Source organism: Lynx rufus, unplaced genomic scaffold, assembly GCF_022079265.1.
Source record: "Lynx rufus isolate CCGP_SWC_20201006 ecotype Redwood Valley unplaced genomic scaffold, mLynRuf1.p SCAF_2, whole genome shotgun sequence".
NCBI classification, from domain to species: domain Eukaryota; kingdom Metazoa; phylum Chordata; class Mammalia; order Carnivora; family Felidae; genus Lynx; species Lynx rufus.
Window position 1 is genome coordinate 54,832,303 of NW_025814834.1, and position 12,622 is coordinate 54,844,924.

At 39.1% G+C, this 12,622-nt stretch overlaps 1 protein-coding gene across 1 annotated transcript in view; it reads left to right on the plus strand.

Annotated features, from left to right (window-relative positions):
* CCDC141 (coiled-coil domain containing 141) overlaps positions 1–12,622 on the plus strand; it is a 205,516-nt gene that overhangs the window by 81,450 nt on the left and 111,444 nt on the right. The gene's annotated exons all lie outside the window — the stretch shown is intronic.

Below are 12,622 nucleotides of genomic sequence, written 5' to 3' on the forward strand. Positions count from 1 at the left end.
TGGCTACTGGCCAGTCAACCACTTGTAGGTATGTGGAATGTGCAAAATGGAATCATGAGATACTGAAAGCAAGATGAGCAGAGTGGCCGGCTGTGTAGAGGGGCTCCTCTCCCCCTGGCGTCTTGTTATTTGGAAATTGATTCATTTGTATGTGTGGGGTCTATAAATACTTTCCAAAGTTCTTTACACGTGCCCCATTTTAATCTGTAAGGAAACAAAAGTTCATTTGTAGTAGATTGAGTGGGAACAGTGAAAACTTTAATCAGTATCAAGACTTAGAGAACTTTCTATTATTAATATCTTGGGTGGTTGATAGCTATAGATTACAGCAAGTCTTGAAACTCTGGAAAACAATGGGCGAGCACTACTAGATAAGGGTTGAAACTAAGGAAGACAAAACAAATAAATATTTACATGTTTGGAAGGGTGGGATTGGCAGCAGGCATGGGGAGGGGGGACAGGCAGGGGAAGCAGTAGACTGCATTTATCTGGACTGAAGTCTCAGAGAGATCATGATGCTTTTGTTTGTTTATTTATGGCTTCTCTCTGAACACTGCAGTATACATAGGTATCCCATGTGTTTGGTCTGAATATTTGCCTGATCGATAAAAGATTCAATTACAGAAGACTGTTACGGGGGATGATTTTTTAAAGTTCTTTAAAGTTTTTCCGCAATTGGTTTATCTATTTAGGAAATTATTATTATTTTTTGTTGTTGTTAAGGCTAAACAGCAGTTTATTCTCTGGGTGTCAAACTCTTAAGTGTTTTTCAGTGAAAATTCTATCAAAATCCCTAAATGCTAAGCCGAAGAGATGACCTGAATTGCACAGAATTGTCGCCTCCTTTAAAACAAACAAAAGTGGTTTATTCACAAAATTTAGACATACTTGGAGTTATATTCCCTGTAATACATGGTTCCTCACAGCCCTGAGGAAAATCTCACAGTCTGGAGAAAGTATTTGTTGACCTATAACCTCAGTTCTTACAGGACTTTGACAAGTTCTTTCATATAGATAGTAATGTTCTACTTCTATCTTTCACAACTTTAATTGGCTCCTATTTCTTTATCCCTTCTTAATGCCTGACCTTCTAGCTCATGGGTGCTTTTACTGAACTTCTTCTGTTATTCAGCCCTGTTGCCAAGTTCTTCACTTCAGCGATTCCGTTTTTCATGCCGTTGCCTCACACTGATTCATCTTTGTAATTGTTTTGTCCTGCTTCATTTATCTAATGTTCTTCTTTATATCTTAAGATATACTTTATTCATATATTAAATGTTTGATCTGCCCAGGGCCTTAATTCTACTTCCTCTGATTCAGGTATTTCAGTGTGTTGTGTGTGCTCATCAGATGTTATTTTTCTCTAGTTAATATTCCCTTGGGATATCAGCAGTTTTTGACTGGTAAGGCATGGAAGGCTAGTGGTCTAACCTAGTGGTCTAACTGGTAAGGCAGTGAAAGCTAGTGGTCTAACTTGACCCCTTCTAGATGAGTTGGGGTGGGGGGAAGGGGCTGGGTGCCCTTGAGTGCAGAGAGCTTCTGTTGTTTCAATTAGGGTTCAACCATTCCTGGTTTTCCCCTCTACCCCAGACACATACAAAGAAGGGGACCCCTTGAAGGACCTCCCACTGATTGGACTTTCAATCCTGCTTTGTTTCAAGACCCATTTCCCGGGGTTAAGTTCTATCCCTTTCACTTAGTGAGAATTAGAGAGGGCTCACTAAGAAACAGATCAGTTTGATTATCTCTCATATAGTAACCATCTACCTGGTCAGATTCCAGTGTCATCTTGATGTCATTTCTTCCCTCTTGTATTGAGGGAACTGGACTGGAGCCACTATTTTCTGTCCCAAAAATGGTACATTGACAAGCACTGACCAAGTAGGTGCAGAAAGAAAGCGTCAAACCCAGAAAGTTGTCCCCTGGCATATCTCCTGCCAGGGTGTCTAACTTTATTCTATTTTAAGACATATGCTCCTGACACTGGGACCCAACCACCTTTTGGTTCCTCATGGAAAGTTCTCATATCTGTAAACTTTCTTCTCACTTTGTTGGCCTTTAGAAAAAGGACCAACTACAGAATATGTAGGGCCCATCGTAAAGTGAAAATGTAGAGGCCTTTCTTAATAAATTGCTGAGATTTCAATACAGCAACAGCAGAGCATTAAACCAAGCATGGGGCTCTTCTAAACTCAGGGCCCTGTGTAATTAGTCTTATTTACGGTGTTAAGTGTTCTGCAAGGACCTACCAACATTTGCGGGTTAGATACTTTCCTTAGCTACCTTGGACTGACTGACCCTCTTCCTACCTGGATGAACAAGTTTTCTAAAAAATAGATTATAATGTTATAATGGGTTATGTCCAATTTTAAAAATGGCTCAAATCTCTGCTGTCACTTGCTGTGTAACTTTGGGGGCATTTGATGTCTTTTAGCCTTACCTTCCTCACCTATAATGAGGAGGTGTGAAAACTCAATTAGAAAATATTTGTGGGAAGGGGAAGAAGAAAAAAAAAAGATAAGGAGGGAGCCAAAGCTTAAGAGACTCTTAAAAACTGAGAACAAACTGAGAGTTGATGGGGGATGGGAGGGAGGGAAGGGTGGGTGATGGGTATTGAAGAAGGCACCTGTTGGGATAAGCACTGGGTGTTGTATGGAAACCAATTTGACAATAAATTTCATATTAAAAAAATATTTGTGAAAGCACCCACATTTTAGTAGTGGCTCAAAAATGTTTGTCTTTCCCCATGAATGGTGTAAGTGTTCAAATAGTTTTCATGTGTCCTTTTTCAACCATCTCATTCCTTGTTCTTAGGGAAGGATTCCAATTTTATATGACCTTAAGCATGAACCGGCATATTATATTTTGGAGTTTTGTTTGGGTATGGGTATGAGGAAAGGAAGGGGGAATGTTTCTTTCAAAGGAGGTTTAAGGTATAAATAAGGCCTCAAGCTGGGGATTTATTAGTGAAACTCATAAATAATCTGGTAACACAGGGAAAGTAGGTGTTTCTGCTCCCCACAGCTAAATTGAACAGCAGGAAGCTGTTCTGTATTGCTTGTTAGTCTACACAGTAAGTTCTTTCTAAATAAATTTTGAAAATGCCTCTATCATTTCTCACTGGAATATATTCAAATAGGAATTTGGAAAACTTCCTATCTCTTAATAAATATGATACCTTATTCAGAATGTGTTGAAATAATTGAACAAAAGGAATTTTTATTATAATCTTTGACTATGAGTAAATTGTATTAAATCATTATACTTTGTTTACCAAATAAGAAAGATATTTTCCTTTTACATATGTCGCAGATAAAGAAATAGCAGACATTGATGATTATAAACCACCTTTTGGTTAAGAGCCTTACATACTCCTAGATTTTCTCATATATGAATTTGATTCCCCAAGGCTTGAATTCAAACTTTGGAGCTCACAGTTGTTTTTAGGATGTGTTAACATAGTATATAAATAAATACTTCCTTATTATCTCTTTTGAGGAGGTATAATCATTCCTTCGCCTATACATCAGAAATAATGTTCATATAAGAACTGCCTTCAGGAATGAACTTGAACTTCTATTGGGAGGAAAACTTTTCCAATTTGTGTGCAGTGATTGGTGCCTACAAATTAATTGACAATAGATTAACAGGAGTAAAGACAAGGTTTATTTTCATATATGCATGGGAGATCACAGTAATGGAAAATTTGTGGAATAGCCAGAAGTTCAGGTTTATGTATATCAATTTAACAAAAAGGGGGTGGGGGCTGAGGGCCCCAGTGGAAGGGTATGGAAGGTTCTGTTGGTTGGGCTTTTTGATGTAAATGAAATGGGCAGTTTGTATTCTTCCTGGCTGGAAGTTTCCCAGTGGGAGAGTTTATGGCAGCTGAATTTATACTTCCTGGTACTAAGAGTCAGTCTTCTTTCAATTAGGAAATTCTCTGGGAAGAGAGTCAATGGTAGTGATATTTTCAGGAGACTTTGCTTAAGTTTAGGTAATACTTCTTTCTGTGACTGCAGATTGTTTAGATGTTTTCAGTTTAAAGTAATTCTCATACCACTGTGGTAGGCTATTAATCCTCTTCTGTTTCTTCAAAGCTTGGTTTAGTTCAGACCCTTTGTAGTTCATGCATACTAGAAACACCTGGGCTTTGAAAAACTACTGAGATCTGAACCTCGTGCTCAGAGATTCTAGGTAGTTTGGGTCATCAAATTAATTAATTTTGTCAATCTTAAAACGGTTATGTTTTTATGAAAAACGCAATCCAGATTTCTCCTTCTAAAAAAACTGGGAGATATGGTAATATCAGGCTCACCTTTTCATATAGACATAACAACACTTGGCTGGAGCCCTGTAATAGCTATTTCCTTTAGAGAAGGCATATGCACTCCAGTTTGCCACAGTCCCTACCGTTCCTCATTACTACCTCCCCTCCCACCTTTGTTTTACCTCATTCACATTATGTGCCCAGCCCCTGTAAGCATTTGGGTTAGAGACATGATGGGCAATGAGGTACCATCCAAGTATAGTAGTGGTGAAACTGATTTGCATTTTTGAAGATTACCTTGGAAACTGTGAATAATCAGAATGAGAGGGAGTGATACTGAAGACAGGAAAGTCACTTAGAAAGTGTTTCAATTTTGATGAGAACAACTTTAGGTGGAGTGTAATGTCTTTTGAGATTGAGGATATCATGCCTTGTTTGTTTTTTTTTTTAATATATTTATTTATTTTGAGAGAGAGAGAGAGAGAGAAAGACAATCCCCAACAGGCTCCATGCTGTAAATGCAGAGCCTGATGTGGGCCTTAATCCCACAGACTGTGAGATCATGACCTGAGCTGAAACCCAGAGTCTGATGCTTAACTGACTGAGCCATTCAGGCACTCCAATCCCCATCTTGAAGGCTTAAAAGAGACTTATAGCCTTGTTGTTCAACATGTGGCCCACAGACAGCAGCAGCATCTGAAAGTCTTAGAAATACAGAATCTCAGACTCTAACCACTAAACCTTCTGGGTCAGAATCTGCATTTTAACAAATTTCCCCAGAGGATTTGAATTGACACTAAAGTTTAAGAGGCACTGACTTAGAGGTTTTCCCATTTATTTCCTGTATGTCCATATTCTCCTTAATTTTCCAGATGACTATATGTTGTTTATGAAGTCCTTGGCTAACAATGATCTTTGGTATTCTGACATGTATAGAAATATCATCTTCAATGTTTTCATATAGTAGAATTCACATTCCTCAGTTCAAGATTAAAACCATCTTCTTTGGGGCGCCTGGGTGGCGCAGTCGGTTAAGCATCCGACTTCAGCCAGGTCACGATCTCGCGGTCCGTGAGTTCGAGCCCCGCGTCAGGCTCTGGGCTGATGGCTCAGAGCCTGGAGCCTGTTTCCGATTCTGTGTCTCCCTCTCTCTCTGCCCCTCCCCCATTCATGCTCTGTCTCTCTCTGTCCCCCCAAAAAAATAAATAAACGTTGAAAAAAAAAAATTTTTTTTAAAAATAAAAAAAAGATTAAAACCATCTTCCATGATTCATCATCTAATCCGATTTTCCAAGTCATTGAAAATATTTTCCAGTTGTTGCTGAGTGATTTCATAAATTGAATTTGTGATCTTAGCCTCAAGTTCCTTCAAAAAGTATTATTTGGAGATCTTGAAAAATACCAGTCCTTAAGTCCCACATAAACTGTATTTAGAGGAAAAAGCCAAGTTTAAAGTTACAAAATATTTATAACTATAAGATAAGAAAGTAAAGCAGAATCTCTTGCAAGCTTATTTGAATAATTTAAATGCATAATTATCATCAGTAGAGCCACTACAAGGAAGCGGCTCTTTAAAAATATTATGTTTATTGTTTTATTTTTCTGATTACATAATACATTTTCATTTTAGAAAAATTAGAATATACATAAAACTAAAGAAATGTGAAACCACACTGTGTGGATGTGGATGGGAATGGGAAGGAAATAGAAAATATACATAAAATTGAATATCCCCAAACTGGGTATGTGAGTATAATATACTATATGTTTTTATATACAAAATTGTGTATGTATTGTTTTTATATACAAAATTGTGTATGTATGCACTGTGAGTTTTCCAATTAGCATTATAATCATAAGCATTTCTCCATTGAAATGCATATTTTAAATATTTTAATGATTACATGTTATTAAACCATATACCTATATCATACATCATTTTCTTCTCATTGTGGCACGTATTAACCTGTATAAAGAAGCTGACTATTCTATTTAAACTTTCATTACATCCCCAAATTCTTTCACTGAAGGTCTGTGAGAAAATGGTAAAACCACTATAAAACATACTGCTGCAGCGAGTCAGCTTACATCATCTCCGGTGATTATAAGGAAAATGTATAAAATGAAGCAGAGTTTGTTTCTTTTATAATGTTTTATGTAATGGAAAAAATAAAGTGGGGTCTGGATCTGAAATGTCTCAAGGCAGAAATTAAGTGAGTCCCCAAACAGTAAGGCACCTGCATTAGTGCATTTCAATTCCTCTGTCTTCATTTTAGTGAATAATTTGTTTTACTTGTCTGATTTTTTAATGAACTTCCCAATTAAAAGCAGATGTCACTTTTTACAGAACATAAATTAGAAACAATTTCATTACTAACAGGCAAAATAAGTATAAATAGTACTGCATTTGCCTGTAAGCATTGGGAAAATCTACAATATGATGGGCTTTTTCACATTGGTAAACTTACTGAAGCCTTAACTTGTGGGTTAATTTAAAGCTTAGTGAACCATATGCTTTCATTTCTAGGGGAAATTTGATTTAGAAAGTCCCTCAGAAATGTTTATGCCCATCTAAGAAAGAGGTGAGTTAAGGAAGGAAATAAAGAACATTGTATTCCATGATCACCAGGTTTAAAACTACCTGCTGTCATTTTGTTTACAGAATCTTCACCAGCTCATTAAGTTTAAAGGCTTAGAAAAAGTTTCCTCTCCCTCTTTTTTTACTTATGACTTTTACAATAATTCTTTATACGTTTTCTTCCAACCCCTCCCTTCCCCCTCCTCCTTTCCCTCCTCCTACCCCCTACTACCATCCACCTTCCTCCTCCCTGTCCTCTTCCTCCTTCTTCTCCTTCTCTTCCTTTCCTCCTCCACCTTCTTCCTCATTTAGCCCTTAAATAAAATTTCCACAAAACATGGATTTGTATAGTTAAACTATTATTACAACTCAAGGTAATACTGCTATCATAATCATAATAGCGAAAATGAGTCGATTTAAAGCAGACACCAGAGAAGCATTTTCTTATGGCTTAACACACTCACCCCTTAAATCCCTACAACCTTTCTATTCCACTTCAGCATCCACTTGGAGACTTTCAATACTGAGGCCTTAGATCTCTGTGATGTTCATCATTCCAAAGGCCTTCACCTCAGCTTCCCAGTCCTGTGGCCGCACTTGGGTTCCAGAGCATCATCTGACCCTGCTCTCCCCACACTCCCTTTCCTTTTGCCTTTTCCTGGCTTCCCTCCTCATAGTCTTCAGCCTGGGCCACCAGCGCTACTTGTGAGTAAACTCAATCACTCATTTTCTCTGTTTCTACTTCTGAAAGAAGATGAAACATTTGCAGAATTTTCTGATTAGATCTATTTAAAAGGAAATGGCCTATTATCAGTTAGCCTCATGAATCCCTTTATTTATTTATTTTTAAATGTTTTTTTTTTTTGTTTTGTTTTTTGAGAGAGAGAGACAGAGAGAGTGCGTGCACACAAGTGGGAAAGGGCAGAGAGAGAGAGAGAGGGAGACACAGAATCCGAAGCAGGCTCCAGGCTCTGAGCTGAGCTGAAGTCAGACACTTAACTGACCGAGCCACCCAGGCGCCCCATGAATTCCTTTATTTATCATCTGTTAACTCCCTGCTCTGTTCTCCATAATAACCAGTACAAACTTTTATCCTCTTTTAAAGCTCCCGGACAGGCTTTGCTTAACCTCAGAGTCACTCAGCCACAAAAGGTAAAATTGCTTGACTCTTTTCTTCTCTGCCCTTGTCTGAAATTTCCACCTCTTTTCCAAATCCCCTCGTTTCCAAATCTAAGCCTCTGTCCACTGTTCTAGGTCCTACCTTTTCCATCTCTTCAGTTTGAGTCTCTCTTCTTAATACCTCATTTTTCAGTCACCCATTCCCATCTTCTCTCAATTACATTTTAGTGTCACAAAATCAAAAACAAAACACTGCTGCTCAACCCTTAAGATACTATTCCACTTTTTCCTTGGCTACTGTTATGGCTTGAATTGTCTTTCCCAACATTCCTATGTTGAAGTCATAACACCCAGCATGTCAGAATACAATCTCTTTTGGAAACAGGGTGATGGCAGAAGCAATTAGTGAAGATGAGGTCATTAGGGTGGATCCTAGATCTATATAGCTTTTTAAAAGGGGACATTTGAACCCAGAGGCAGACATGCACAGAGGAAAGATGATGTTAAGAGACACAGGGAGAAGATGGCCCTTGACAAATCCAGGAGAGAGGCTGGGAACAGGTGCTTCCCTCACTGTTCTCAGGAGGAACCGACCCTTCTTTTTTTTTTTAATTTTTTAAAACTGTTTGTTTATTTTTGAGAGAGAGAGACAGAGCTTGAGCGGGGGTGGGGCAGAGAAGAAGGGAGACACAGAATCTGAAGCAGGCTCAAGGCTCTGAGCCATCAGCACAGAGCCCGACAAGGGGCTCGAACTCATAATTGTGAGATCATGACCTGAGCCGAAGTCAGACACTTAACCGACTGAACCACCCAGGTGCCCCAGGAACCAACCCTTATCATTTCCATGCCTTCCACATTTGTTCTCACCTTTAGTCTTGATTTAGTCTGTGCTCTCAGCATTCAAGTTTTTCCCCTCATTTTCTTCTTCTTTTTCAAAGTTAATTGCAAGTGATAGTGTTGGAGTTGACATGGGAAGAGTGAAGGTAAAAAAAAAAATAGGCATAGCCTGAGGTCAGCTTGGTTACCAAAGAGGAAGAGGAGGAGAATGAACACAGAGTGCGCTTCAAAAATGAAACCAGGGACAAGTGTTAAACGCCTTAGAAAAGCTAAGCGGAGACAGAAGCTGTAAACAGACTTCGGTATGTAATTCAAGATTGGGCCCCACAGAAGTTAGCCCAGAAGCAAAACAAAGAGAGTAGCATTCACATTTAGGGTGTCTAGACAATATTTTGAGGTCAGCACATGGGGCAGAGAGGGTCTATCTAAAGCTCTGTCTCCATTCCAGCCTAGACGGTGAGCCCTATGCAAATCTTAGCCCGATGACCTTGGGACACAGTGTCAATCCAGACTCCTTCTCTGGGAAGCTCTTGGATACTCCCAGCACTTGCCTTTCCCTTCTATTATTTTTTTAAGTTTATTTTTATTTATTGTGAGAGAGAGCAAGTGGGGGAGGGGCAGAGAGAGAGGGAGAAAGACAATCCCAAGCAGGCTCATTGCTCTCAGCTCAGAGCCGGATGTGGGGCTTGAACCCACGAACTGTGAGATCATGACCTGAGCCGAAGTCAGACATTTAACCACCTGAACCACCCAGGCACCCCTCCCTTCTTTTTCTCACAGAGCATTGCTTATTGTTTAATTAAAGCCTTTTCCATCCTTGCTGGCATTTCAGTTGTTCACATGTCTGGTATCTCCACATGTTTAATTTCTCCACGGCTATGAATTTCTCTAAAACAAGGCCATGACATATTCATTTATGGATTTCCTGAAGCATCCAGTAGAGGAGTCTGGGACACCTAGCATTTGTTGGGTCAGTAGATGACTCTATTAGAAACAAAGTTGGTGGCAACATGTTACCCCATGTTGGCCCTTGCCAGACTTCTAAATTGCTGTGGTTTGTAAGTGACTTTCAGTTTGGCTGGGAGGTCATGAGTCGTTCTCTCTACTACATAATTATGGATTAAACATAATTTGATAGGAAGACTTGATTCTAAAGCAACAGAGAAATAATGGTCAAAACTTTGTGAAAGATGGATGCAGTGTTAGAAGGAAAGAAATCTGATCTACACTAATGTGTGAATGTCTGCCACCTTCTTAACAATCCATGACTTTTGTTTTTCTTCTTCTTAAAATTTTCCACCACCCCATCCCATCTCTAATTTTTTAAAGTAAATGTTTATTAATCTAAACACAAGAGTGGAATTTCAGGCAATGTTGAAAAGTGAGGTGATTTGCAGAATGGCCAAACCCAACGCTGCCTCTAACTTCTACCTGCTATTTTTTTTAATTTTTTTAAAACATTTATTCATTTTTGAGAGACAGAGTGCTAGTTGAGGAGGGCAGAGAGAGAGGGAGACACAGAACCCAAAGCAGGCTCCAGACCCTGAGCTGTTAGCACAGAGCCTGACAAGGGGCTCAAACTCACAAACCATGAGACTGTGACCTGAGCCAAAGTCAGAGGCTTAACTGACTGAGCCACCCAGGCACCCCTAAGTTCTACCTATTCTTAAAAGTGAAGTGTTTCTTTGTCATCTTTTTCCCCCTTTTTTTTTCTTGGAAGTTTGTCCCTCTTAATTCCCTTGACTTATTTTGCTCATCCCCCACCCTTGTCTCTTCTGGCAACCACCAGTTTGTTTTCTATATTTCCTGAGTTTGTTTCTGTGTTCTGTTCTTGTTTATTCATTTAATCATTTGTTTTGTTTTTGAGATGCCACATGTAAGTGAAATCATGTGGCATTTGTCTTTTTTGTCTGACTTATTTCACTTAGCATGACACCCTTTGGTCCCAAATGCCACGTTATCTTCTGAAGCTGAAAAATAGCATGTCCTATGATGGTAATAGGGCATTACAGGCACAGAAAGGGTGTGCAGGGTGAATTCTTTGTAAACCTGGTGTTTGTAATACAGAGATCCCCTGCATTGTGAATCTGGAGATTTGAATCATTTTTTCCTTTTTCAGCTTGTTGAGATATAATTGACACATATAATTGTAAGATATTTAAAGTGTACATCTTGATGATTTGATATATGTATACACTGTGAAAAGATTGCTCCCATAACAATTAACACATCCATCACCTCACATATTTATCTTTTCATGTGTATGAAAACAGTTAAGTTCCACCCTCTTAGGGAATTGCAGTTATACAACAGTGTTATCCACTATAATCACCCTGTTATACATTAGATCTTCAGACCTTACTCATAACTGAAAGTTTGCCACCCCTTTTACCAACCTTTACCTATTTTCCCAGCCCCCAGCCCCTGGCATCCACTTTTCTACTCTTTTTCTGAATTTGACTTTCTTTCTTTCTTTTTTTTAAGATTCAATATGTAAGTGATAAAGATACTTAAAGATTCTCATTCATGTGTACAGTAAGTCCCTGAGAAAGATTTAAAGAAACTACTCACAAGGGGGTTCATAGGGAGTATTCAGATAGGGTTAGGCACCTCTCCTTTTGTATGAACTGTCATGCTAACATGATCACAGTGTCTGATGTCACTGTATGTATAGTACAGATGTTCTACCCAGACACTCACATCTTGAAAAATACTGTCACTTCTTGCCTATCAGTAACCAGCACTTTCAAACACTGAATGTTCAAGGACACATGTTACGGGCTTCAAACCATTTCTGTAAGATGTTCCTGCAATGTGGGATTGCTGTGCAGCATTACCTTACACAGCAGTTGGCTTGTGCAGTCATTTTGCTTCTCTGCATTCCAGGAACAAGAAGAACCACTGGCTGTATATATTACACACATGTCTGCACATTTGTAAATATATCTGGAAAATACTGGGTATTTGGTTTCTTCTTGCTACTTTAGATTTGTGATCTTATTTTTCTTATAGGCAACTTTAAGCCTCTTTTCTTCATAGCCCTTTTGAATAGGCTGTTCTCACTGAAGAGGCTTGGAGCTTATTTGGGAAGAATCCATGAGAGCATTTGCCAATGGGATAGGAGTGTGTGAGTGTATGTGTGTGTATGTAAGAGTGCATGAGTGTGTATGTGAATGTGTGGGTGAGAGTGTGTGAGTGTGCATATATGAGTGTGTGTGTGTGTGTGTGTGTGTGTGTGTGTGTGCGCGCCTGTGCAGGCAAAGGTCGGTGGTGAGTACTGAGGTGAGTACTGAGGAGCCTAAGCACAGCCTTTCCAGAGAGACAGGGTCAACAGGGTCTCATGAACAGAATTCCCACTCAAATCTCTTCCACCTGGTTCCCTCACCTTAAAGGCAACTCAATCCTTGCAGCTACTTAGATCAAAAGAGTCTTCACTTCCTAGAGGAAATCACCTGGGCTGTATCTTCTAAATAGATCCAGAATCCTATCATTTCTCACCATCTCCACCACTGTCCTGGGGACTGAGCCACTTGCATGTTTGCCAAGCTCATTGCAGTAACCTCCTCACGAATCGCTGTGCTTGCATCTGCACCCGTGTCTCTGTACCCCTCCCCCTCCATGTATTCTTAATGATAGCCCTGTGGTTTTATTTATTTTTTAATTTAATTTAATTTTTCTTTTAGCTTTTCATGACTACTTGTTATTTACCATCAATTTTAAATGCATTTTTTATTATTTTATTTTTTTCAACATGATAAATGTACTTTTTAATCCTCACCCCCTATTTCCCCTATCCCTCTCCCCACCTCCCTTCTGGTAAC